General features: G+C 41.9%; 1 protein-coding gene across 4 annotated transcripts in view; it reads right to left on the bottom strand.

The window, feature by feature from the left end:
* Positions 1–24677, bottom strand: part of itprid2 (ITPR interacting domain containing 2) — a 175499-nt gene that overhangs the window by 133172 nt on the left and 17650 nt on the right. For all 4 annotated transcript variants that reach the window (XM_060928968.1, XM_060928974.1, XM_060928970.1 and 1 more), the window contains exon 2: positions 12086–12191. The gene's annotated coding sequence lies outside the window, so the exon portion shown is untranslated. The remainder of the gene's footprint in view (positions 1–12085; positions 12192–24677) is intronic.

Here is a 24677-nt window from a genome sequence, read left to right as displayed (position 1 = left end):
TTGTTTTTGCTTCGATATTCACGTCAAGGTTTATGCGAACGTAGAGACGTAACTGACGTATACAATGACGTAATGACGTGTCTTCCCTTAGCACCGCGAGCTATGGAAAAGCAAACTGGTTCTCAGCTGGCTCGCAAGTTGAACGAGTTGTGAACCAGCACCGGCCCCGAACCAGCCCTGGAACTGATTTGGTGGAAAAGGGGTATAAGGCACTTCAGCTATTCCTGCTGGTCCAGGGAATCAAATTGGCAACCCTTTGGTCCCAAAGCTGCTTCTCAAACCATTAGGCCATTACACCCCCTCCCGGTGATGAAAGAAGGTTAGCCCATAGTATAAACCCAAGAACTACTTTCAAAATGCATCTGGTGGTTTTCAAGCTAGGGCTCGACCACAGTGCCATGACTAAAAGGTGCATAGGTGAATGTTTACATTTTTGTGTGTTATCAATGCCTCAATCGCACAACCACTGCCCAAGAATGCCACTTATCCTGACCTGTACGTCTCCTCAAATGAAGTCCAAGTGACTATTTTTTAATTATCCACACAGACAATAATGTGCTTTATGAACTTTCCAAGGTACTCAATCAATGGCCTACTCCAGATTCATCATCACTGGCCATGTGCAAAACGCACTGGAATTCTAACTTGTTCCAGCTTACCTACTTACACCGAGAATACAAACAAGACATGGTGCAGGTATAAACTTCAGGCTTCGACATGAAACGAGATAATCTGATATTTGACGATGTCCTTCAGCATGCCTTAATGCTGTGATATATCCTACAGACACGAGGGAAAAGGACACTTTCCAGCTTAAGCGACTTGAACCCTTGCTTATTGCTTTGGCCTTGTTGTAACAGGAAGCACAGATGCTTTTCTTTTTTTTTTTTTTAAATAAAAGTCTTTAAACTTTTGTTTCTTGCTCTGCACCCTGCAGCTCCCTTTTAGCCATTTGGCACATTCATTCTCTCATTGTGTTTCTGCTCAGTAGCACATTTTGTATTCAGCACATGGTGTTACTCTGCACACAGAACAGAGCCCAGGCACGCAGAGAAAGTCATGAGCCAAGGAAACACACACACACACGGACTCCATTGGAGCACTACTCAGGCTTTATGAGCAATGAATATAAGGCCAAACTAGATAAAGAAGGCCATGGAGATCTCAGCATCACAGAAGGGCCATATATTATGATTAGCGACTGACCATTACATCAAAATTTGATGGTCTTTAAATGTTCAACAGGGAATTTGCAATCTCCCAATTCAATCAATCATCAGAGACCGGGAGCTTGAGAACACTAATGCCTTTAAAATCAAGCAGATAGTATCGCAGTACAATCTGTCAAGCGGTCATCATGATATCTGAAGATCTCTCATGGTACATCATATCTTACCAGTGATCCTTGAGCTTGCCATCCTTGAGCTTCCACTTGTTTGATCTCTGCTATGCAGACAACGCTGTGCTCACTACCACACTCCTGGATACCTTGACTGAGTTCTTAGAGGAAGCTTTGCTCTTGGGCTTCACCATCACAGCTGTGCAAAGACAAAACTTAAGTCACCTGTCTGACTTCCTGCCATCGTCACCAAAGGTAATCAACTTCAACACCACTGAGGCTGAGGTAGATCAACAAATTTATCTTATCGTCCTTTGGAGTCGAAGATGACCATGACTTCAATTTGGTGGGTGGCGGCTGTAGGCCCGGAGGTGACTGATGAGACTAATCCGGGCTTTGAAAGTACGCCTACATATCGGGCACACGTGGGTAGGTGCTGTAATGGGGTGGCCATAGTTTGAGCCTTCCACACACCTCAGTTCTTCTGGGTCTCGGCGATGCGTTTCATCTCTGCTGCACGTGCACCACTGGTGAACTTTGCTCACCGTGCTGGACAATCCTCAGCAAGCCACTCCCAGGAGTTCAGATCGATTTCTAAGGTTTCACCAAAGACTGTTTGTTGGACCACTGAGACTGACCATGGCCTCCAATTGGCCTGTAAAACCTTCGGCCAACTTGTCTGTGTGAGACACACTGGCAAGATCCACAGTGCCACCAAAATTTGCATCTTGGACACTGTGTCCCCTTTATGGCTGCAGAACATGGACCTTCTACCACCAAACTTGCCTACTTTACACCCTTGGTATCCGCTGGTACCATCAAGCCACAAATGACCAGGTCTATTCAAGAACAAGTAACCCTACCCCTATCCATCACTATAAAGAGGGGCAGAATGCAGGTTTAGACCATCTTAAGCCTACGGGTAGGTTACAACCGGACGTACGATTTTTTTGGCCGTGCGATTTTTGCCGTTTCCCAAATCGTTGCATTTTTTTTTGTTCATGGAGAAAGACGCACGTTGGCCGTAAGTTTGTCTTGCAACCTGAAAAAAACGTAAGCGCCCGTAGAGTTTGTTTGACATGACAAAGAACCTCTGCGGCCGGTCTGCGGCCAGTCTACGGCTCGAAAATCAGCACGTCACACGCACGCCCTCCATGTGTTTCTTGCACGTAGACAGGCCGTGACCGAGGCTTTAGGGATGAAGGTCCAATGAAGCAAGCACTCACTGTAGCTTCCTGTTTGTCTCCAGAGGGCTGGCGTTGCTATCTGGGATGTCTTCGTCTCACCTGGATGTCCCAGGTTGTTGAAGTACACCCACTGCCTGACAGCCACACCCTAGCTCTTGATCGCCATCTATAGGTATCTGATTGCCAGTCACATGACTGTGGCCAAGAGCCCTCAAGTCATGTTATATCTTGTAACATTTAAGTTTGGTAAGAAAATGCAATAGGCTAGTACCACAATCTTAAAAAAAAATACATTAAAAAATAAAAATAAATCTTGGTTTTAATCGAAATTGATGTGTAATAGTGTCAATTTAATAAAGCAAAGTTAAGGAAAGAGATTTTACTGTTCACTCGGCTACCTGTTGTGATGAAGCTGATCAAGGTTATAAAAGTTTAGTACTAACCGAGATACTCTGTGAAAAACATACTGTTAAGCCTAGGTCACAACCGGACGTACGATTTTTTGGCCGTGCGATTTTTGGTGTTTCCCAAATCGCTGCGTTTTTTTTGTTCATGGAGAAAGACGCACGTTGGCCCTAAGTTTGTCTTGCAACCTGAAAAAAACAAATGCCCGTAGAGTTTGTTTGACATGACAAAGAACCTCTGCGGCCGGTCTGCGGCCAGTCTACGGCTCGAAAATCAGCACGTCACATGCGCGCCCTCCGTGTTTGTCTTGCGTTTTTTGTACGTAGACCGGCCGTAGGAGCACGTACGGCCGGTTGTGACCGAGGCTTTATGCAGTTTTGTGATCTTGATCGTCATGATCTCTCCTCTCACTCATCAGTCCATCTGAAATCTAAGAAGAGCTACTCAGACGATCCAGTACACCAGAATTTACATACTGCATGCACCAGGTTCTGTTCAAGCCACACATTTACATATTAGATTCTTCGATAGCTGATAATGTGGAAGACACGTCACCATGGTGCTCCTTTATCCTGCAATAAAATGAACCCTTACCTGTAGTGTAAACATATTCCCAAAACAATACAGATCGAAAGAAGAATCCAAAGCATTTTTATTTATGCTACACCCAAGAGATGTTCCACGTGTATCTGAGAACTGCGACTCACTTTTCAAGCTGGATATGAACAAATGTATTCGTAAATTGCTCATACAAGCAATTCGAGATGAAATTTGGTGTTCATGAAAATCCCATAATTGTAGAAAAACATTTGCATCCTACTTGTTCTCCTGAGTACGACCGAGTAACAAAGGTTGATAGAGCAGCTTCAAAAATTGTACAATGTGTGATAAGATTATGCTGTAAAGTTTAAATATCTTGTGCATTTCAGTTACACAGACAAATTTAATGAAACTTGATTAGGAAACTTTTTTTGGGGGGTGGGTGGCGTTAAAGAAATTGGATATGAAAAAAGAAATAAAGCCAAAATAAATCAAATACGACCAATCATTCAAATAAGAATGCGGTTTTATAAAAGGAGAATACACTGCAATAACTTGGTGCATATAAGGCAGTTCGGTTTGCTGCAGAATTCTATTTTAATGCTGTGCAACACTTGATTAGATCCAGCCAAGTGTCCGATATGTGACCGACCTGGTATGTCTCAAGATGCAATGTGTTGAACATTCCCTAGTGCACTCCATGACTTCCTGTGAAATCCTCCTCCTTTTTCAACACAGCATTATGGTTTTATGTCAAACCATTTGCTTTTCACCTCACTCGCATCCAATTCAACTTTTCTATAATTTCTTGACAAAGGGGTTGTAGTGTTGTTAAAGCCCTGGCCAGACTACAGCTCCCGATGGGTTCGCGAATACTTGGCGATGATAAATTGGTAGCATCGCCACCAATCGTGCCATGCATGGCGAATGTTCTCAGAGTTTCACGAGTTGTTTTTGGTGTGTCGCTGTCTCACAAGTGGCCAAAAACATTGCAAAAAATATCAATGCATGCATCAAAATTCGTTGGAAAACTAAAAAAGGTGGGTTTGGGGATACTTCCTGAAGCTTGGGGAAGCAGCACCATAAAACGCCTCATTTTCTGTGATAGCCAGTTGCCAACCGTTACTATTAGAGCTGGGGCTTCAGCTCAGGTGAAACTTGGCAACCAAAAAAGCAACAGGGTAAAGGATTTTGTAAGGGATTAGCATCAGGCTGCCAGGTCGCTCCATTGCGTGTAAAAGTAACTCAGTAAATTCCACAGGGAAATGAATCCTTAAGTCTGAGTGAAAAATACTGTGGAAGAAGAGTCTGGAGACAGAAATCTTAGTTTCTCGGTTGTTAGCCTGTAGCTCTCGATAGCACTGGCTTGACTGCTTTATTAGCATTCGCTAACACTACTGATGAATGCTACACTGGCTGGAAGGTGACTTCACTGCTGCGCTGATGGCGCCGACTTGTGGTTAAGCCTTCGAGAAGGCCGAGGGCGATAAATTTTTGGTCCCTCCCACTATAAATCAAAATCTGATTGGTTAACTCATCTGGTCAGTTCCAGGGGTTTTTCTAGAAAAATTTAGTATGAGGGCGCTCACCATGGCGAGGGAGCGAAGCGACCGGGGGATGGTGCCGGTTGTCCGTCCCCCCCTCCGCCGTGCGAAGCCTTTGAAAAATTGAGGCTACAATGGGACATTCTGAGGCTATCTGAGAGGGAAATCGTAACAAATTGTCTGTCAACATTGAAAAGAAAGTAGTAATCATCTTCTGCCCCGGACAGTCTTTGGCTTTCTTCCGTTTCGTGCTGCGGGATGACATCTTTAAATGCCCAAGTGTCAACAAAAACAACTTGCAAACTACTTCTGTCAAAAGCTCCCGCGCCGGTGGGTGAAAGGTCATTCAGTCTCGAGAAATCTCGCTCTACAAGTCAGCTGACCTTGTATGTAACCCATGTCAAATCTCGCGAGAGCAGCCGCGACAAGTAAACAACATGGCGCCTCAGTCTGGAAAACGCCAATTTGGATTGTTTTCGCACCGTTTGGCGGTGTATCTACTATGATTGGAATATTTTTGGAGTAATTATAACGTATTTGATGATCAGACACATTGTCACGTGGTGTTGCTGGGATGTTTTGACGGAGAAAAGATCGTTTTGAGAAAGATTGCATGTTGTGCAGTAGCATATAAGTGCCTGGCCTAAGTGTGACTTGGGGTTCAATCGGCATTTCGGTAAGAGGGCGCAGCGCCCCTGTTCCCCAGTTTAGACGAAAGCCTGACTTCCTACATAAACATACACTGCCATGGCCTTCTGTCCTGGTAATGAAGTCCTAACCAATGAGTGAGCAGCTCTGAACTCTTCTCAGCCGAGAGACAACAAACAAAATCTCATTGGAGAACTCGATTTTAATGTTTTCAGGACAGTAACGCTGAAGCAAATCCCCTCTGTCGATAACACATCACAAAGTATTGAGAGTTGTAGTGTGACCGTAGCCTACATAATTTTTTTTTTTTAACTGCCATATACAGGAGTCAAAATAACTTTCACTTCTACCTATGGGAAATCTTTTTGTCATTTTAGTGATGCAATGTGGGTTTTGCCTTTTATGGAGTTTTGTAGGCGTCACCAAATGCAAATCAGCATTCTATGTATGCACCAAGTGATTGGTATTCTTCCTCCTCCTCGCACCATTTTATGACGAAAATCAGCGCTTCTGAAAATTTCCTAAATCCAGCAGAATGACGAGCACTTTTTTTAATATTGGAATGCTGTTACATTAATTTACAGCCTTCATCTAATTAAATCTGCATACTTGGACTCTAAATATAGTCCCTATTTCACTCTGAAAACACAAAATGACCAGCACTTGTATGGAAAATTTTACAGGAATATTAGTTCCTTAAGGGCGGCACGGTGGTGTAGTGGTTAGCGCTGTCGCCTCACAGCAAGAAGGTCCGGGTTCGAGCCCCGGGGCCGGCGAGGGCCTTTCTGTGTGGAGTTTGCATGTTCTCCCCGTGGGTTTCCTCCGGGTGCTCCGGTTTCCCCCACAGTCCAAAGACATGCAGGTTAGGTTAACTGGTGACTCTAAATTGACCGTAGGTGTGAATGTGAGTGTGAATGGTTGTCTGTGTCTATGTGTCAGCCCTGTGATGACCTGGCGACTTGTCCAGGGTGAACCCCGCCTTTCGCCCGTAGTCAGCTGGGATAGGCTCCAGCTTGCCTGCGACCACTGTTGAAGGATAAAGCGGCAAGAGATAATGAGATGAGATGAGATAAGCATTTCAAATGGGCGGAGCTTAAAGGCTACATCAAAATGGCTTCAGATAACGTGGTAGTCATGAGTAGAAAAAAAACGCCCAAACATTTTATGTGAAAATAACTGACATTACCAAAACTGTTGTATCTGACTTCAAAATGAGTTAACGGAGGTAGAGACGAGAGACGCTTAGAAATATTTGCAAATGTGTGCAACTCTATCTGTGCTCAAAGAATGCAGGAAGATAAAGCGTTTGGTTTCCCCTCCGTACCTGTACAGGCCTTTCATACAAAGTAAAAGCAGATAACCAAGACAAAATCAGCCCTGGAGTCAGTGTGCATGAGACGATGAGACAGAGAGAATGTGTGTGCGCGCACGTTTTTTTTTTAAAGGGAACCCGCAGCGAAAACCACACACACTAGGCAGATTACACATTTTGCACAAATGCATTTTGACTCCCCTGTATTATCACACTATAGGGGTGTTCACACGGCACATATTTGCATCAATGCTGCACCGATGTATTTTGTTGCGATATATCTTACACCGGTGTAAATTTTGTGGAGCGTTCACACGTCACAAACCTGCTTACTAGAGAGAAGCGTGTTAGCACCGGTGCAGCCCCACTGGCGTTCACATGGCAGTTTTTGCGACCGTGCTATACGATAGTAATAATGCGGAAATGAAATATGCGCATGCGTGAAAACGTACTTCCTTTTCCTGGCTGTCATGGCATCACCAAGCGCCGGGAAAACAACGTGGATGAAGACACCAGTGTTGCCAGATACTGCTGACGTTTTCCAGCCCAAAATGTGTTCAAATCCGCCAAAATGCACTTAAAACCGCCCAATCTGGCAACACTGGAAGACACGCAGTCCTGTTGTTGTTGTTGATATTCGCCATTTTGGAAGCTCAAAATACCAGGATGCAAATTATGCAATGCCCGTATGTAATCAACTCTCCTCACGCGTAGCGAGTCTACCCCCGTAGCGTTCAGACGTCCCATTTTATATCGGTGCTGCCCTGCAAACTAGCATTTACTCCGGAGTAAATTTCTTAAACCACCTCCCGAGCAGGGTTAGATTTGCACCGGTTTAAGCAGCTTTCAGGGGCGACACCGGTATAACTTTGTACCGTGTGAACGCTCTACCGGGGCAGCCCCGGTGATACACCGGAGTAAAAGTTGCCGTGTGAACACCCCTAATGCCTCAAAGCAGTGCTTTACAGTTCTTTTGTATTCTTGTTCACTCAAGGGTGCAACCATATTGCCATTTTGTGGGCGGAGTCTGACATAGATCATTGAAAAGCTCCCTGAATTTTGATTGGCTTGCTGCTCCTGACACCACAGTGTAGCCGGAGGTCCACAATATTGTTGGAAAATAGCGGTGTGCAAAGCCTATGGTTGAAAAATAATAAACATCTTAATAAGGGAAAGGGTTTTTTCCCCCCCTCCTGTGTTCCACTGCCAACATCCGAGCAATGTAAACGACTTGCGAAACAGTGCTGACACAACTCATGAACAGGTCACACTTGAGAAACGCTACTTTGGCAGAAATTCTGTTTTTTGTGAGGGCCATTTCGAGTCCGGATGCTTTGAAAGGAATCTCCAGGCCGAGCTCTCAGGCTAGACACGTCACGTTAGACTCAAACCTGATGCTGTGCTAACAATATTCCAACACTGAGCCAGCAGAAAAACAGGCCACGCAAACTGATTAGCTCAAACAGTACAGACATTCAAAGCTTATATAAATATTTCTATCCACATTCATTAGATATAAGCAATCGCACGCTCTGATTGGCTACTCTACTACTAGGATATCAGCTCATATACTGCGATTAGAGAAAAACAAAATGGCGGAGCGTGTTGTTGAACCAACCAAGGACGAAATAAAAACTCAACTCGAAAAAACAACCCCCCCCCCCCCCCAAAAAAAAGCAGCAAAATATGAAATAAAAAGTACGCACCTTTTTTTTTTTTTTTCAAGAATTATCGCATTTTTCACAAATTGTTCCTGTCATTTCGCCAGTTTGTTTACATTCTAAGCAGAATTTTTTTTGTTGGACATTTTGTCAAATTTTTTATTTACTGAATTTGCAACAAAATAAAAATAATGAGTGCTCGGAGAGCACAATATTCCCTGCTGGTAACTCTGCCATAACTCTGGTAAAATGTGACTGAATTGAACAAAATTAGAATACATAACAAAGAATCCTGCCAGGTTTCGTGAAATTCCTCCAAAAAATTGTGAGAGGAGTTGATTTCAGAAGGCGAGTACCCTTCCTGGGACGGACATCACCACAACATAATCCCCCTTCAGGCCTTTCGGCCAGAGGGGAATAAAAACTTTTTTGCCAAATTACATGAAATTCCTCCAAAAAGTGTGAGGGAAGTTGATTTCAGAAAGCAAGCACACCTTCATGAAACTGCCAAAGTACAAGTTTGTTAATAATCAAGGGCATAACTCTGGTAAAAATTTGCCCAAATTAAATGAAATTTCAATCTGCGTATAACCATCATATAACAAAGCCTTTTGCCAAGTTTGGTGAAATTCCTCCACAAATTGAGAGAGGAGTTGATTTCAGAAGAACGTACACCCTCATGAAATTGTCAAAGTACAAGTCATTTAATCAAGAGTCAAAACTCTGGGAAAATTTTCACAAACGAAATTAAATCGCAATCTACGTATTACCGTCATATAACAAGACCTTTTGCCAAGCTTCAACAAATTCGTCCAAAAATTGAGAGAGGAGTTGATTCAGAAGGTGAGCACCCTTCCCGGGACAGAAGGAAATTGTTACGACATAACCCCCCTTCGGGCCTTTTGGCCAGCGGGGGATAAAAATGCTCGGTTTCTCAAAATCCAGTGAATGTGGATAGAATAAAACAGTTATTCCACTCAATCTTGTCGTATATGGATTATAGCCGATGTATCAGCTGTTCACTGATGTACGACTACGCAAACACTAGGGGGTCGACCGATAATCGGCCTGGCCGATATTCTGCATTTTTAGGGTTATCGGTATCGGCCATAATTTCCACCGATATGCCGATAACATGCCTTTTTGCAGCCATTTCGTTCCTAACGCAACTGTCACTGCACGTCCTTTCCTGCACTCGCCTCTCTGAGTTTAAGAACACGGTCCCGCCCACCACAACATCTGATTTGTTTGGCACAAGAGATATAGCCAATCGACACGTGTAGCTAAACGCTGTGAACCGTTTAAAGGCGGCTGTACGGGCACTCGGGCAGAAGCGACACAAGGGATACAGCCAATCAACACGCGTAGCTAAATGCTGTGAACTGTTTCAAGGCGGCCGTATGGGCACTCGGGCAGAAGCAGATCCCGCTTCAAGGTAAGGACACGCTGCTTTTGCCGCAATAAGTCACAAACACACAAGTTGCAAAAGCACAACATCATTATATGTTTACATTCTTCATCTACTACTCGTTAAAACTGTCCATTTGCATCTGTGCAGCCAGGCAAACTTAGCTTACGGAAGGAAGCACTTGAATTAGCCTACAACCAACTAGTCTCGCTGAAACTACATGTAATGCTTCCTTCACTACAATATAATCCTCCTAAATTGGGAATATTAGGCTTGGGCATTAAAAGCATTAGAATGTAGACGGTTACTTGTTAAGCTGTTACATAACAGGGAGTGATAGCCGACTTTGTTTGATTTTACTTTTTAAAAAATGCTGCAGGCAGCTCCCTACACTTGATTTGTTATTTAAAAACTACTTGAAGTTGGTAAGTCTTACTTAGTTCTTAGTGTAAAAGAATCCAGAGTGTATTTTCATTTATTTTCCACTGAAAATGGTGAGCTGTAATAGAGTAGGGAGGGATTTATTTTTTTATTGGTGAATATTTCTTTTATTTCTCATTTTATTCTAACTAATGTTTGACTTTATTGTACAAATGCTGCTGGCATCTCCCTGCACAACATTTCATGTTCAATTTTACAATTAAACATACATTTCATGGATATGAAGGTCTGTGTCAGTGTGTGCCAAGTTTAATTTCATGTGAATTATAATGTTTACATTTATCGGTTATCGGCATCCCAATTCCATAATAATCGGTATCAGTATCAGCCCTGAAAAAAACATATCGGTCGATCCCTAACACACACACACACACACACACACACACACACACACACACACACAAAAAAAAGGCTCTGCCTCAAAACGGAGTTCCTGATGAGTGTATAATGCATTAGCACGTCACATCCTGGACGCCATATTGGTTGTCCATGGTGCAATAAAGCTTTTGGACTTTCTGATAGCTAATCAGGTGGCTGCGCCTGTGTGCGTTATTATAATTAGGGCTCGTACTATCTATATCGATCATGGTTAAATATTGTACTGGTACCCTTTAAGAGCCAGCAGCATGAGCTCTACACCATGTCCTATACTCACTGCTACTAACAATCACTGTTTAATCATTAGCTCAAGGAGGGCGGTGCTGCCCAGGGCTTCAGGCTGAGCAATTTGGGGGGGGGGGGGGGGGGGGGGGGCGACGACGACGACACACATATGGAGCAATTGGGATGTGAACACGACAATGGAACTACTGTTGGTGCATGCGTACACATGCATAGGTTGAGTACTAGACCCCAAAACACTGCCTACATGCAGATAAAAACTATTCTTCTTTGATAAACGAGTACTTCATCGAGCAAACACACACACAGAGTTGTGATGAATATCAATAATACAAGCCTCAAAAGGCAAGCTGGCTGAATTCCCGGGAACACGACGTCAGCAGATGACAGGATTATAAAACAGATGTGACCGAAAAGCCCAGCACACAAAAACCAAAATGATCAGATTCAGATCCACAAACAATATTTGGAACATGAACCGATCTCATGGATCACTTTGCCCCATATCGTGGGTCAATATTAGTCCTGGGAGGGGAAAAAAAAAGAAAGATAATAAGGGTTGTGTTGCGATAGCGAGTTCCCATGGCTCAATATATCAAAAGATGAAAAGTTTTCAAACCCACAGAAACATTTAATGTGCTTCAAATGGGCCACGGAGATTCGCCTGGACTTCTATACTGACGTTTGTACGACTTTTGCACTTTTTTTTAAAATAGTGTTTGCACCAAAGTTAGTTATTTTTCCCCCCACTTGATGCAAATATCATCCATCACAGTTAATTGTGAATGTTTGACTATAAATTCAGATTGCATGACGATTATAGTAATAATATCCATCCAGGACACATTCATCAGGTTCTTGTGAAGCGTTAAAGATTAAGATTCTTCCTTCCTACAAACGAGCGAACCAATCACAACACACTAACTTCCTTTACATTGATTTTATTTCAAGGATATTATAAACAATCAATCAATCTTACCTGTTATTGCGTGGATTTTCACATCAGTACATGCTTAATCTTGATTCTTATTGGCTAGAAGGTGTTGATTAGTTTTCTCCAACAGCACCTCGGAGAGTCGTTCTGGCTGTAAGACAATTTAAAGCACAGGTTTATTAGTAGTTAGTTTGTTTTAATACGTTATTTCTATAGCAACAACTCATCGTTATTAAATACCTACGAATGTAGAAAAGTTTTCAGAAAGGAAACATTTGTTTAATGATTATGAACGAAGAATTCAGTCAGTCAGTTACAGCACTCTGAAATAAAGCTATTTTACATTTAAAGCAAGTCTTCAAGATGGAGACGCTTTTTTCGGTAGCTTAGAGAGAAAAGAAAATAAGAGGCTGTTAAGAAAATGACCGTTTATAGCCATTATAACACAAGTGATAACAGGAACAAATCATTTCACAGACATTCCACAACATGAAATGTTACCATAAAGGAGATAAATGTATAAACCTGCGATTTCAAAATATATACAACCCCAATTCCAAAAAAGTTGGGACGCTGTGTAAACTGTAAATAAAAACAGAATGGGATAATTTGCAAAAATCATGAAAACCCTATATATTTCATTGAAAATAGTACAAAGACAACATATCAAATGTTGAAACTGAGAAATTTCATTGTTTTTTAAAAAAAAACACTCATTTTGAATTTGATGTCAGCAACATGTTTCAGAAAAGTTGGGACAGGGCAACAAAAGACTGAAAAAGTTGTGCAATGCTAAAAAAATATTTGGTTAATTGGCAACAGGTCAGTAACTTGACTGGATTTAAAAAAAAAAAAAAGAGCATTACCGAGAGGCGGAGTCTCTCAGAAGTAAAGATGGGGAGGGGTTCACCGCTCTGTGAAAGACTGCGTGGGCAAACAGTGCAACAATTTAAGAATAACGTTCCTCAATGTAAAACTGCAAAGAATTTGGGGATCACATCATCTGTGGTCCATAATATCATTAAAAGATTCAGAGAATCTGGAGAAATCTCTGTATGCAAGAGACAAGGCTGAAAACTGACACTGGATGCCTGTGATCTTCAGGAGACACTGCATTAAAAGCAGACATGTGTCCATAGTGGAAATCACTGTATGGGCTCAGGAACACTTCAGAAAACCATCGCCTGTGAAAACACTTCATTACTGCATCCACAAACGCAAGTTAAAACCAGATATAAACAATATCCAGAAACACCGCCACCTTCTCTGGGCCTGAGCTCTTTTACGATGGACTGAGGTGAAGTGGAAAACTGTCCTGAGGTCTGATGAATCAAAAGTAGAAATTCTTTTTAGAAATCATGGACACCACGTCCTCCAGGCTAAAGAGGAGAGGGACCATCCGGCTTGTCATCAGTGCACAGTTCAAAAGCATTCAGCATCTGTGATGGTATGAGGGGGCATTAGTGCACATGACACGGGTAGCTTGTACTGTACATCTGTGAAGGCATCATTAATGCTGAATGATATAAACACGTTTCAGAGCGATATGCTGCCATCCAGACTAAATCTTTTTCAGGGAAGGTCTTCCTTCTTTCAGCAAGACAACGCCAAACCACTTTCTGCACATATTAAAACTGCATGGCTCTGGAGTAAAAGAGTGCAGGTGCTAAACTGGCCTGCCTGCAGTCCAGACCTGTCTGCTATTGAAAACATGTATCGCATTATGAAGCACAAAATATGACAAAGGAGACCCTGAACTGCTGAGCAACTGAAATTGTATATGAGGCAAGAATGGGACAACATTTCTCTTTCAAAACTACAGCAATTGGTCTCCTCAGTTCCCAAACATTTACAGAGTGTTGTGAAAAGTAGAGGTGATGCAACATCGTGGTAAACACGCCCCGTCCCAACTTTTTTGAAACGTGTTGCTGACATCAAATTCAAAATGAGCATATATTTTTCGTAAAACAATAACATCTCAGTTTCAACATTTGACATGCTGTCTTCATACTATTTTCAATGAAATATAGGGTCTCCATGATTTGCAAATCATTGCATTCTCTTTTTATTTATGTTTTATACAGTGTCCCAACTTTTCTGGAACTGGGGTTGTATGTTATGTTATTATACATACAGAACACTTTTTCGATGGAATAAAAACATATGTTCTATTCCCTTCAAGCAGGTTTCATTCATTTGGTTCAATACCATGCAATACTGTTAGCATAACTGTTTACCCTACGTGTATTACGTCACTCTACCCAATGGAGAATGAGCGCTGAATATGGCTTACGAAATTGCACGGTTGTCAAGACAACATGACGTCACATTTTGGAGCTCATGCAAAGCTCCAATGACAAAACTTTTCTGCTGTGCATGCACAGAATAATTTCTTTGTCCGCTGGGAAAAAGAGAAGACGAGGCTAATCTAGTACTACTGCTAGGATTAGCTATGCTATAATTAATAGAGAACTGAAGGCAAATTTAGAATGCATTTTTGATCACTATTTTGTCACGACTATACCAAGTTCTGAGTGTTTGAAATATGCTCTGTAATATATCAGTCCATATGTCAAAGCAATGGCCGTAAACGAGATTCGCTGAGACCTGTGCGAGACATCGTAGGACGGAAGTAAAACGTACAGCGGAAATCAAAGTGACCAACATCTGCCAACGTTCTGTGTCCGAAATTGCTCACTCGTTCACTACTCCCTATATAGGGAATTACTACATAGAGGACTATATAGTGAGCTGATTGGTAAAATCAAAAAACACCAACACTAGTCCATCGCGCTGGTATTTACATCATTACTGTTGCACAATTAAAACGTGTCAGATCAGTCGGCTGGTGTGTTTTTGTGATAAATCCATATTATACTGAGCGCATTTCCCACATTAATCAATACAAAGTACCTGCAGCTTTCAGTTCATTTAAATCAAGCCTGAATACTTTCTTCTTTGCCGCTGCCTTTTATTAAATCAGATTTGAGACTTTTAATTTGATTTCTCTTAGCACGACCGTGATGCATGATGGGATATATTGCTTTGGTTAGTGACCATCGTTGTACACTACTTTTCGTGATGCATTGTGGGATACTTTGAATGCACTATCTAGGGTGTAAATAATCCTCACTAAGGTTTCGGACAGCACTACAACATGGCGTCCCCACTATAATAGTGCGCTATATAGTGAGTAGCGAGCGATTTCGGACACAGGGGTTGTCAAAAGACGCGTGCACCCTCTTTCGAATGCTGACGTAATCAAGCTGGAAGTTGTGTTTGTTTTGATCGCAATCAGGAAAGTTTGAAAAAAGTAGGCCGTAATCGTCATTTAAACTCGTTTTTGTGCAATACTTCGTTTGGAAAACAGCTTTCAAAATTGCGGCACTGACACCTGGCTGACGCTTCACGTTTCGAAGTCTCGCACAAGTCTCGTGAAGATCACGCGGATAAGCGACGCCTGCCGTGGACCAAACGGACTAAATTCAACACGACTAAAAACCGAATAGGCCGATAAGGTTACTAAAACTGAAAAACGTAATTGAATAACACGCTAATTAAGAAATAAAGCAAGTTTAAAAATGACTTCAGTTCTCCTGTTAGCACTAAATACAAAAACAAACTGAAAACTGAAACTAAAAAAGACGCGCTGAACACCCGAAAGGCTACGTTATACATTCTTCACACGTATTTACAAGAGAAAAACATACCAACGGACATCGAGAAACTGGAAAAGAGACATGTCGGAGACATAAAACTTCCATGCTAGCAAGCTACTGGGACAATCTGTAAACAAACATGGCTGCCAGGTTTGCTTCGTTACAAAATACGGAAGATTTTGAGAGAATTTTGAAAGAGAAAGACGCGTCGAACACCTGAAAGGAATACGCGTGTATAATAACGGGTTTTTTGTGGTCTATCAGATATACTCCATTCAGCTACTTGTCTTCGACTCATTCAGTATCATGCTAGCTGAATGGAATCTCTGATAGACCACTATTATTTAAATATTTCGCAAACTGTGGTCAAATAATCCACTTGTGGGATGTAACAGTAACTCCGCTTGGCATCAGACTGCAACAAACCACCATGTCTTTGCTTTCCAGTAATAGCACACAAAGTGTTTCTTATTAAGCCAATCTAAATTTAGCGATCGTAACCGAGTAGCTTTAGAGCAGACATGTCACAAACTTTCACCTTCATGATGAATACATTTCTGTAAATGTCACATGACTGCTTTCTAAGGAGAAGGGGGGGAAAGAAGAAAAAAAAAAAAAAACACGCACATGTGACATGTTTATTTTTCACATCAGTCAATCTTTTGTTCTGTCGCACCATGGTATGTGTGGAATAAGGGTTTAAACACTGCCTTCCGAATGTACCGAGAATGATGTCACTTCCTTTCAAAACCAGAAAAGCAGATCATGACTTCTATCTGCGTTTGGCTTATTTCTGCACTGTCCACTTCCTCGTAACGCAGCCCAGCTGAGCCACTCTTGCTGATGACACTTAACTTCCTGTGAACAAGCTCTCCAACGCACGCATACGCAAAACGCAATTAGCACCAACGTGACTCAAGGAGGAGAAACGAACTGCGCCAGGATTTACTGATCCTCCGCAGGACTGTGCAGTGTCTCTTTTCCCTCCCACCGAGACAGGTCAAAGGTCACTTCCACCTCCAAGTCTGCTGATGCATCAGAAATCCTCTGCTGTCGTGAATCCAGACTTCCTGTCTTGCTGGAACAACAGAACAATGCTCACCAGCTTATGGGAGCTGCACGCTCTTGCGCATAGCACTGATCATTTTCTGGATTGAAATCAGGGAGAAAGTGACACTTTTGCATTGTTTGAGATGAGGTTTGGACGGGTTTAATCCTACACGTAATGAAATGAACAAAGGTTTTAGGAAATGTTAGCTGAGGAGCGTGTAGAGCTGAAAACATACTCCTAACACAGGGATCGAAACGGGAATTTGGGAGCACTGGTCCATACCTCTCAGAGGTACTGGTCCGTATTTATAATTACAAATTTCAAGCCGATTTTATATATTTATTCATATAATACAACCATATTATACATGAGTGATCAATTTCAACTGTCTATAAACAACTTCCTCAGTCATCTCATCATCACAATCATCGAAACCCTCATCCAGATCATCATCATCATCATGTCATACACCACATCATGCTGCGCCTCCTCGTCATCTTCATCTTCCACCTCCTCATTCTGTCTCTCCTGGGGCTCGACATCTCCTGCCACATACTCCCTCTCATCACCTGCAGGCTGAGCAATCGCATGCTCTGATTGGCTACTCTAATACTAGGATATCCGCTTATATACTGTGAGTAGAGAAAAACAAAATGGTGGCTTTGTTACCAAGTATTTAAAAGAAACAGAAATAAGGGCCACATACTTGTTGAGCGATATCCGTTTGTTTTGATAGCTGTCAAAAATGTCAAGCCAAGGACTTTTAAACTTCACGGCGGTCTAATCTATCTGACCAATAGCGGTTCAAGTTACATTTGTCTTCACGGGCAGCAATGAAAACGAACGGGAAGAAACGAAACTTCGCGCAGCCATGCTGCATGTAGCGGTGTATACCGCGCACATAAACAATATGGCGGCGCCCGCGTCTATGCCAACTTGGCAAATGTCTCACAAAATCTACTGAAATTATCGTAAAAAAAAAAAAAACGTAAAATAGACCAAGTTCTGCTTAAAATGGGTGAGAATCATTGATAAACCATCGAGGCAGGGAGTAGTTTGATATATATATAGCGTGGCGAGCCAGTCGCCCACTCGGTCGAGTACATGATGTCACTAGTCGCCCGTACCCTTTCCAACTCGCATTGGCGAGTGGGCGACCGCCCGTTTCGATGCCTGCTAACACTTTCATTTATTGGTCAGAACTCTGGTTAAAGAGGTTCAACAAGCCTTTTTTTTTTTGCAAGTTTAAGTAGAAATCACAAATCGCCCAAGAACACGCAGTTATTTTCCCCCTCATTTTCAATCTAGAGCATATTATATTTTGCAGCTCTACAGCTCTGTTTGCATTCAGCAGCTCACGCTGAAAAAGTTCAATCAAACCAAACCATGTTCTCAGACTGACTGAGGTACCTGATTTACAAATGGGGTTATGAGAGAAATTGAAAGACAGCCGTTCCAATTTTATTGCAAATTAATATTCGCAGAGCCCCAGACTTAAAGCTCGATTGGCTTTCAGATTTTTCAAGTGTAGGTCATGAAAAGAATTTTCCCCGACACCCAATTATTTTTGTTTAGTGACCGAAAGCTACTGAATTTGAATCACAGACTCCCAGTTTTATCATTTTTTAAAAACAGAACAATTAATGAATTTATCTCCAAGTGGCCCTAAATTCTCTATTTTTTCCTGCTTCACCATGACCCAATACAAGATACTACATCATGCATGACGTGGTGGGCTTTCCCCGTTCACGCAAGGCATTGTGGGATACAAATTTGAAAACAGGAGGAGAGAAAAATGGAGGGCGTGAGTGTGCGAATGAAACGTGAAAGACCGACTACAGTAATGGAAAGAAAGCGAGAAGAAAAGACATTATGTTCTATACGAAGGAAAGGAAACGCAGGACCAAACTAATAAATATGGGCACTCAGCGAGCACCTCGGTGTGATCAGCTGTTCGTTTAGCGACAGAATGATGGAACTGTCAGTGCACGCTCAAAGGGAAACCTGTAGATGGCAGTAATGCAACACTGTGGATGCCAGCTGCTGTAAAACCCAAAAGAAGAAGGTAAACCTGCGCATGCGGACTTCCTCTGTCTGCTTGACTACGCGAAGCGAGCGATTTCATGCACATTATTTGCTTTAATCCCCTCAAATTAAATAACTTCCCAGCCACAGAATGGCCTGATATTTTGTGAGATATTACAGAAATAAACAGATATCACAATCACCACATTTCAGACGGAACTAAATTTCACCGATTTAATGAAATCGAAAGGCTGGCTCACTTTAAGAGAATTTGATGGCTTTTGACTGTACGACATCCGTATGTACGTGTCCCACCACAGGGAACCCAACTGTAAGTGCAAGGCAACGTATCTCAAACACTTGACCACCGGACAACAAAATGTGTATCTTTATTTATACAAGATAAATGGGCTTTTATCCAGCACTCATTATTAATTTTACTTTTTTTTTTGTTCATTAAACACGGGAGTATTTACAAACACACACTTATGGAAAATATTCGACAGTTTCATTTTAAAAAAATGAGTTAAAACAGTTTTATTAGTCCACTCGCTTGTTGGACAGTTGACAGTTTGTGTCGTGTAAGGATGACAGACAGATGAAAGAGTTTCACAGAAAGAGTTTTATTGAAAGCACACGAGCAAACAGATCCAAAACGGAGACAAAAACAAGCAGGGGTGGAGTGAGGCGCAGACAGGATATCAGAGGGAATACAATACTCACAGTCCAAAAACACAAACAGGGTCAAAACCAGAAAAGCGACACAAAAATCAAGGCTTTCACAAAGTCTGTGTGTTACTCAGAGTCCTTATATAAATGTCTGCGCTGTGACTGCACTCTAATCAGGAACAGGTACATGGTCATTAATCATAATGGAGCTGCGAGTTCCAACGCACATCGGTGTGATAGATGTAACCAGACACTATTTGACATAAGTTTGATATTTGGTCGCAACTCTATAGTAGTGGTGTAAAGTGAAAGTGCTGGGTCACTGCTGTCCCCCAGGCACCCAGCAAAGTCACACCATAATAAATGTGGCATTAAAGAAAGGAATAAATATGTATCGTAACTGCGATGCGTATCTCATTATTGGTATCACAATAACGTCACAAGACAACACAGTGATTTATTGAGGTGAAAAACACGACACAAGTCGATGGTTCATTCACGGTGCTGTAATATTATGATTCTAATCAGGGGGATTTTGTGCCCTTGCAAATACTTTGCTCATAAACTCATCAGGAGCTCTGTTTTCAGGCACTGACTAAACATAGATCTACACTAGTGGTAACTAGGAAGTCAGGGTTTTGCTTGACTTACTGTACTGCGAGCTCCATTCAAACAAGCAACATTCAAATGAAGAGTGAACATGCCCAGTAATAAAAATAGTGCGATTTCACTGTCCATTTTCTGACACTACTTCCTCAACAGCTGTTGGTTGACAGTCACTCCGACTCAGTGACTCCAAGAATTTACATGTGTGATGCTAAATGCTGTAATGAATAGAACCTGAATGGTCAGAGTACCAGTTGGCACGTTATTAGGCAAAACAAAATAATGTGTGTTTCCGGTTACCCGGCTGACCCTGTAAAAACACTGCGACCCTTCAACTGTTTATGACCACGATAAACAAACTATTTATTGCGCCCGACCCTACCTGCTTGGCAGCCATTTGGCAAGTCAAACGAGAACCGCTAGGGCATGTCATATAAACCACTCGGTATTTGCCGAAAGACACGAGGCCCGTCAGGAGTAAATTGACAACCAACATGCACCTCCCTCTACCCCAGCCCTTTCAAACCAGCACGGGCACGGCCTGGTAGGACGGTGCCTCGGCCAGTCATTCGCCACCGTGCAAGCGCTGCTCAGCGACTTAAGTTTTGATCTGATCCATGGCTCCAGCCCACCTTTAAACGTTTATAGCTCGGACACCAAAGGTCGCAGCAAAGCCAAATTTCGTAGGCATTTCTAGACGGGTCACCGTTAGATGCAATCGAATACATAGCTGCGTATTCTTGCTTGTGTTACAATGATGATTATCTTAGATTTTTAAGTAGAAAAACTGGCCACCCTTGTGTTCATGCCTCGAAGGGTCGGATGTAAATGACCGCTTGCACATGCGCAGTATATTTCATCGATTCTTCCGGGTGCCTATAAAATGGAGGTTCGCCTCGGAACAAAAAGCGACACAGTGGACAGAAATGTTTGCTTGTCAAATCAACCTACTGCAATGCAAAAGATATTCACAACAATTAAAAATATTTCCAAATGAAGAACTATAGAGTAACTACAACATTGTTTCCTACAACAAATCACACAGTTCTGACATTCTGGGATCAGTTGCAAACGTTTAACGAGTATTTTGCCAAAAAAAAAAAAAAAGTTTTCAAAGGAAACGTCTCACTTTTTCCTACCTACCCTAGAAAATTTGTCGTAAACTTTTGGGATAAACTCATTTTTTTCCCTACCTACCCTATTTTGAAAACCCAGGAAACAGGAAACACATTTTGTTTGGCCTTATAAATCTGGAATAAATAAGGCTCAAGTCTGCAGAAAGTTTCGGGCTAATGTCGCCCTGGCCTAAATATTAAAGAACCACACAGAGGGGAAGGGGGGGATAAATAAATAAATAAATAAATAAATATTAAATAAATAAACCCACCAGCAGGTGTGCTGATTTGTAAAAGCACCCTCACATGATTCCGTCCTAAAGCTGACATTATGGCGCCTTGAAGGAGTAAAAGGTTCAGCCTAATGGCACACCGAGTTCTGTACTGTGCCTGCTCGGTATCTCTTAACCCTATCAGACTGTCCATCTAATCAGTGGGAACAAAATCTCCTGTCTGATCATCACGTCTTCAAAGAAGACCGACACTTCAATTCCTGTGACACAAGACACACTACAATTCCTCAGTTTACCAACCGAGACCACTTCCTTCAGGAATTATCCTGGTGAAAAAGCTGGGAAACGTCATGACAATATTGGCGCTGTTGGAAATGACATCGTTATGGACTTTCCTGGGACGTCACAGATAGCAGTAGTATTTTTATGACCTCTAACTGACGCAGATACGAATGTAAAATGTTGAAATTCGTACAGAATTTTTAAAAGTTTCTCCTTTGTGTTAAGTATTCGGTTCAGGTAGTTCTTCAATAACATTCATTCACAGCAAAATGTGGTCTTTTTTTTTTTTTTAAGTTGCAGCGCTCAAGATAAAGGTATTAAAGTGAACTTGATGTCCTGAAACCACACTTTTTTCCTTGCACAAAGCAACAATCGTTACGTTGATCGATCATGCGTTTTTGAACCACAGCTGATCCAAAAGGCCAGAAATTAATGGAAAATCAATAAGATCAGCCAATTTTCACGAAATCTGCCCAGACTGAACCGGAAGATCCCAAAGAGGTGCGTGACATCACATGTAACAGTTCAGGTATCAGCTTCATTCCCGTTCCCCTTCACAGCAGTGGTTAGACCAATCTCGATATGGAAATCACGTTTTGGACAGAATTCTGATAGTGATTGGGATTCTTATGTCTGATGAAGGGGCAAATGATTATCAAGGATATTCCAGAGTAAATGGTTAGCTTTTCGAGCCCCCAAGATGAAAAACAGTTCACTCGGTTCATGACAGTCCCACTCAGCGCCGATAGTGCACCACCAGCCAGAGAGAATTGGAAACACAGATTGGTTTGTAGATTTTTATTCTAAGCTGGCTGTTACAAAATAACGGGAAAATATTTACATGTACCTCAATAAATGCAGAAATATAATCTTTAAAAAACGTACACTTATTCAGTGTAATTACTGAAAGAAAATACGAAGTGGGCGATAATAGGGGAATCGACAAACTGTCCAAACGTCAGATCAAATCTCATGTAAAAAACAAATGGGTTTGTTTTTTGCTCCAGTAATTCCCATGTGGTCGTTCTGGTGGTGATGATGAACACTTGGTGAATCAAATTTATTAGTAGTAAGTGACAAGAAACCTGCCTGCTTTGTTTGCACAAATCTCACCCACTGTCGCTTTCGTGTCATTTCTCAGAAATCGGTGAACTGATGTCCTGTTGTATATGGATCTGAACATCCGAAAACAACGCAGCGCTTTCACGTTGTCATTTTTCTAAGACCCCGTCCACACGTAGCCGGGTATCTGCTAAATCGAAGATATTTTTCTACGTTTTGGCCTGTCATCCACATGAAAACACATCAAAAATGAATATTTAAAAAAAACTCCGGGCAAAGTGAAGATTTTTGAAAACTCTGTGTATGCCTTTTCGTGTAGACAGAGATAACCGGAGGTTTGCATTTTAGAACGTCACAATCTGCGCCAAAAAAATGACAACAAATCTGCCCTGACATCAAACGTGCAACCTTTGTTTACTGCAGAAGCCAGATTAAGCATGGACTTAAGCTAGCCGCACATCACGGCGATCCACGCGGTACCGAACCGACCCATTTCAGAGCCGACTCCCGACAGGGCACGCACATATCCCCCGACTGTTGACGAGTGCAGTCGCGATTGAAGCGACACGTGACAACTTAATAGCTTTGTGATTGGCTATTGGATATAGTTACTGTTAAATCCAACACTTGAAGATGCTACAGGCTGAATTACAAATGACACAACATGGAATATGTAGCGCACTATCTAGGCTGCATGAGCTATTATTCCCAACCTTAAATAGTGCACTTATATAGGGGAGTTAAAGCGATTTGGAATTCAGCCACACAACTTGAGCAGAGTGGCTTTCCAGCCCACTGTGTCTATGGATAAAGCTTCAGTCTATGGAATTACAGTATATACCTGCATTAGGTGCTACCAACACGTATTTCTCGCGCTAGAAATTGTGTTTAATGATGTCACGTGTTATATGCCAAAGATATGATTGGCTATTGCTAGCGACTCTCGCCGATCAGTCTGGCTCCCGATTAGTTTTTCGAATCGGCTGTGAGATGAGTCGGTACCATCGAAAACTAGTCTTTACGCCTGACTCGCGACTTCAGTTGGCTCGGTACGCTGAAAATCGGCGTAGTGTGCGGCTAGGTAAAAAGTAATGGATCGGAGTAGTGCCTTGAAAGCATTAATTATTGTGCAGGTGCTATTTACGTGTTTAATTTTAGAAGCCCAACTACTGCTCCAAGAGCACAGGCGATGTGATTAGGCGGTAGGATTTGGGGAAATAGCCATCTACAGGTTTGGAATGCTTATGAATGTGATTGAAAACGCAGATGTTCGGTTATGTGTGGAAGGGATTTTTTTCGAAGACGAGGTGGTGTGGATAAAACATTTTTTATAAACGGAGGGGGGGAAAATGTTCGGTTTTAAAAATACCCGGCTACGTGTGTACATGGCATAAGTTTCCAACAACGATATCCAACTTCAGCGAGTAAACAAGCATGGAGTCAGATGAACGGAAATGACCCAGAGAACTGGGGGTTCCACGCGTGCCTTTTTCTGGGATCCGGACGCCGCGATTTATCGACAGTTTTGTGCTTGATAAAATAAATAATTAATATTTCCCCCCTGCTTTATAAATGAATTTTGGTCATTATGAATGATGTATACTCATTTTAAAGCATTACAATAAGGCATTACATGGACTTTAAATTAAAAATTTCACACTGTATGGGGTAGCTTTTGACCCAAAAAAAGAAGAAAAAAAAAAAAATCAGGAATGGAATTACGTGGGGGGGGAAATACACTGAACTTTCATTTCTTAAAATTCAAACCAAGATTTCTCCGAAGTGGCATTGGGGCGATGATTTTTAAAAATGGTTTTCAGTACATTTTGCCTTGGATTCGATACTTTAGCATCATCACTGAGCTGACAAGTTAATGCAGTCTTAAATTATTTCATAATTTTGGCCTCTCTGCTGAAGAATTGCTGATTAAACTTT

The sequence above is a fragment of the Neoarius graeffei genome, chromosome 9 (genome assembly GCF_027579695.1).
Source record: "Neoarius graeffei isolate fNeoGra1 chromosome 9, fNeoGra1.pri, whole genome shotgun sequence".
Lineage (NCBI taxonomy): Eukaryota > Metazoa > Chordata > Actinopteri > Siluriformes > Ariidae > Neoarius > Neoarius graeffei.
This window is presented reverse-complemented; position numbering and strand designations above follow the sequence as displayed.